General features: G+C 38.2%; 1 protein-coding gene and 1 pseudogene across 8 annotated transcripts in view; both read left to right on the top strand.

Moving 5' to 3' along the window:
- Positions 1–4,864, top strand: part of ATF1 (activating transcription factor 1) — a 58,832-nt gene that overhangs the window by 25,030 nt on the left and 28,938 nt on the right. The window lies entirely within an intron of this gene.
- LOC112483853 lies at positions 2,067–2,185 on the top strand (annotated as a pseudogene).

Here is a 4,864-nt window from a genome sequence, read left to right as displayed (position 1 = left end):
AGGCTGAAGGAACAGTGTAATCAAAGGTAAGTTGCATGTTGTGAATGAGGTTGGCTTGTTCTGGGAATTGGGAACTTAAGCTACTGAGAAAAAGAGGTTTAGCAACAAAAGATAAACGAGAGTCACATTACATAGAACCTTGTTACAAAATAGAAAGAAATGTAGGAGACAGAAACATGTAAGATAAGAATGGTCTTGGTTCACAAATTGGACCCTGTTACAGAGAGGGTTAGGAAAAACTGAAGAAAGAGGTAGACCACCCGATGATCGGTGGCAGGTTTAATAAGCAAGGGAACTTACTAGGCAGCTACAAAATGAGTAGATCTTTGCCCCGCCTGCCAGAATCTTAAAAGTTTATATGGGGGCTTAATTGGGTTCAGTCACATATACTGTTACTTATGAGTGATCACCAGCCAAACCGATCTGAGTTCAGCCCACTGGCTGCTGCAGTTTATTCCTGTTCCTAGGCATCTGTCTGTTCAGGAATAATTTCCCTCATCTTTCTCTACAGGCCACAAAGGCTGCCACAGGAATAGGTGTTGGGGCATTGGGAGGCTCTACAAATGTGGGCCTAGTAGCACTCACATTTCTAGAGACAATGGATTGGCAGACAGTGTACTCCTCTGCAAATAGGTATGCTACTTATTCACAGTGGGAGTTTGAGCATAGCAGAGGTGGGTCAATAGAACATATTCTCAAAACCCACCTCTTACCCAGAGGAGAGCTGCTAGCTGTAGATTGGGTTTCTGCCCTCTTCCAGAGCTGGGACCAAAATCGTAGAGTACTGTCTCCTTCTGTTGTCTCTGCCACAGTGCCCAACCTATACCTTCTGGAGTCATAGACACATTTAACTAATTGGTAGCCCTGCTTAGGAGATGCCCAGAGCTTTAATCTGCTTCACTAGTATTTTTTCCTTCTCAGAGGCAGCTTGCTGCTCTCATCCCCAGTCCCGCCTATGCTCTTTCTTCACCAGGCTATATAAGGGACGAGGGTACTGTGCCAGATAGGCGATAAAAGTCCTCAAAACCCCCAAATCTCTACAAAGGCATGTGCCTCTTTATAGTTCTTAGGGGTTGAATAGGGTTGTACTTCATCAATCACAACTTCTAGGACATCTTACCAACCAAAAACGTTATGGTAGTGCCTGGACCTTGAATTTTCTGCAGGTTCACTGCCCATCCTCTCCCTCACAGATGTTCCAGCAAAGTCTGCAGAGTGTCCTGCAACAGAGGCAAATCTTCACATATTAACATTATATCATCAGTGTAATGAGCCCATTTTACTGATGTGGGGAAGGAAAACAGGGACTGATCTTGGGCTACCATCCATGACATATTGTGAGGCTGGCAGGTAGTGCTGGGTAAGCACTTGAAAGGTCTATTATTGTCCCTCCTACATGAAGGCAAATTGATCTTAGTTACCAGAAACCGATACTTGTCAGTCTTTCTCAAGAATCTCCTTGGAGATGAAGCCCTTTTGCAGGAACACTTGAAAAAGCTTCAGAGTAAAACAATAACTATAAATGATGAAATATTTAAGAATGGTCATAGTTAAACTAGATCTCTTTGAGCATTCAATGTAATGCAGTTGATAAGGAAGTTGGTTATTTCTGTCACATTTTAAAATTATGACTGATGACACTGTACCAGGACATATCAGATTTTTAAGAATTTAATACAAATATGCCCTAAAGAAAGTTTAGAACCACTTCTTATTTGACAATACATTGGTATAATTTAACATATAGCCTAATTAGTTTAACATCTCCCTTTGAAAGAGAACACATCTTTTGAGAAATGTTCTAGGGACCCTTTGGAAAATCCCAAAGTTAAAGGTCAGCAAGGCTTCGTTTAGAATTTATTTTTGGGAAATTTGTCAAAAATATCAAAAGGTTTTAAAATACTTGATTAAATAAGATCATGCTTATTTTATCTGTTTAACCAAAGTGACAAAAGACTTCAAAGGCAAATATAGAAAATAACAAAGTTATATTAAAAAAAAAATCTCTCCTAAAAGAGAAGACTCAGTTTGTTTAAGTAATCAGGAGACCTGATAAAGACAAATGAGTCTACAGCCATGTCACCCTGAACACGCCTGATTTCATCAGGTCTCAGAAGCTAAGCAGGGTCAGGCCTGGTTAGTACTTAGATGGAAGACCACCTAGGAATACCAGGTGCTGTAGGCGATAAGGAAAAAAAAAAGAAAAGACAACATGAACCACAGGAAATTGTTTTAATAAAATACAGAATCTTTGTTTCCTAGGCAGACTACTTAAAAGGTGAATAAAAGCTTTTTGAAGTCTTATCAATAACAAACAGTCCAAGAAAACTGTCCTTTTGGTGGCTGAAATTAAGATTTAAGTACAATTGACTTAAAATATTATTAGTTTCAGGTGTACAACATAGTGATCACCCTGATAAGTCTAGTATCCATCTGACACCATATATAGTTATTACAATATTATTGACTGTATTCCTTATGCTGTACTTTACATCCCCATGACTATTTTTAATAACTGGCAATTTGTATCTCTTAATCCCATTACCTTTTCACCAGCTCTCTAACCCTCTTCCAATCTGGCAACCATCACTTAGCATAATACCTACTACCACCTAGGTCCATCTGTGTTCTTGCAGTGGTAAGATTTCATTCTTTTTTTATGGCTGAATAATATTCCACTGTCTATATGTACATTTTCTTTATGCAGTCGTCTACTGATGGGCACAGAGGTTGCTTCCACATCTTGGCTATTATAAAAAGTGCTGCAGTGAACATAGGGGTGCATTCATCTTCTTGAATTAGTGCTTTGGGTTTCATTGGATAAATACCCAGAAGTAGAATTGCTGGGTCATAAAGTATTTCTAGTTTTAATTTTTTGAGGAACCTCCTAACTGGTTTCCATCATACGGCTGTACCAATTTGTAATTCCACCAGCAGTGCTCAAGGGTTCCCTCTTCTCCACATCTTTGCCCACATTTGTTGTTTGTTGACTTATCTGTGATAGCCATTCTGATAGGTGTGAGGTGGCATCTCATTGTGCTTTTTTTAAATTTGCATTTCTGATGATTAGTGATGTTGAGTATCTTTTCATATGTCTGTCGGCCATCTGTGTGTCCTTTTTGGAGAAATGGCTATTCGGGTCCTCTGCCCATTTATTTTTTATTTTTTTAAATTAAGTTTATTGGGGTAACATTGGTTAATACAATTATATAATTTTCAGATGTACATTGTAATTTGACATCTATATATTATATTGTGTGATTACTACTCAAAGTCCGGTTTCCTTCAGCTACCATATATTTGATCCCCTTTACCCACTTCACCTTCCCCCTACCTCTCTATATTTGACTCCCTTTACTCCATCTACTTCTTCCCTCCTCCCCCACTCCCAGTCCTCCGGTAATCACTAGTCCATTGTCCATGTCCCTGAGTCTCTTCATTTGTTGCTTTTAGGTTTATATACGTATTTTCTTGCCACAGCTTCTTTAGCCAATCATCTATTGTAGGACACTTTGTTTGCTTCGGTTGCTTTGGTTGCCAAGTCCTGGCCACTGTGAATAATGTTGCTATGAACATCGGTGTGAAATAGCTTTTCGGATATGGGTTTTCAAGTCTTTGGGGTAAATACCCAGTAGAGGGATTGCTGGATCATATAGTAGGTCAATTCTTAGTTTTTTGAGGAACCTCCATACTGTTTTCCGTAGCGGCTGTACCAATTTGCAGTCCCACCAGCAGTGTATGAAGGTTCCTTTTTCTCCGCATCCTCTCCAACATTTGTTATTACTTGTCCTGTTGATTAGAGCTATTCTAACAGGTGTCAGATGGTATCTCATTGTGGTTTTGATTTGTATTTCCCTAATAGCTAGCGATGTTGAGCATCATATAATATATTTGTTGGCCATTTGTATGTCCTCTAGGGAGAAGTGTCTGTTCAGGTCCTCTGCCCATTTTTTGATTGGACTGTTTGCTTTTTTGATCGAGTCGTTTGTATGAGTTCTTTGTATATTTTGGATATTAGGCCCTTATCAGAGGCATTGCTTGCAAATATATTTTCCCATTTCGATGGTTGTCTCTTTACCTCATTAATGGTTTCTTTTGCTTTGCAGAAGCTTTTCAGATTGATGTAGTCCCATTTATTTATTTCTGCTTTTACTTCCCTTGATTTGAGGTCAAATTCATAAAATCCTCTTTAAGCCCAAGGTCCTTGAGTTTAGTTCTTATGTTTTCTTCTATGCATTTTATTGTTTTGTGATAGACAACAGTCTAGTTTCATTCTTTTGCAGGTGGCTTTCCAGTTTTCCCAGAATTTTTATTGAAGAGGCTTTCCTTTTTCTACTGTATGTTTTTGGCTTTTCTGTCAAAAATTATTTGCCCATATAAATATGGGTTTAATTCTGGGTTCTCGATTCTGTTCCACTGGTCCAGGTGTCTGTTTTGCTGCCAATACCATGCCGTTTTGATTACTGTCGCTTTGTAGTATAATTTGAAGCCATTTCTGCCCACTTTTTAAATTGGATTATGTTTTTTTCAAGTTAAGTTGTATGGGTTACTTATAAATTTTGGATATTAATTCTTTATCAAATATATCATTGGCAGATATCTTCTTCCATTCATTTTGTTGATGGCTGCCTTCACAGTACAGAAACTTCACTTTGATATAGTTCCATTTTTTTCTCCTTTTGTTGCCATGCCCGAGGAGACCCATCCAAAAAAAAATATTGCTAAGAGAAATGTCACAGAGTTTGTTTTCTTCTAGGAGTTCTATGGTTTTGGGTCTTATATTTATGTCTTGAATCCATTTTGAGTTTATTTTTATACATGGTGTAAGAAATTTGGTCATTTAATTTTTTGCCTGTTATTTATC

This window comes from Pteropus alecto, unplaced genomic scaffold (genome assembly GCF_000325575.1).
Source record: "Pteropus alecto unplaced genomic scaffold, ASM32557v1 scaffold196, whole genome shotgun sequence".
Classification (NCBI taxonomy): Eukaryota; Metazoa; Chordata; class Mammalia; order Chiroptera; family Pteropodidae; genus Pteropus; species Pteropus alecto.
Note: the sequence above shows the minus strand (reverse complement) of the source record. Positions and strands in the feature narration are given on the sequence as shown.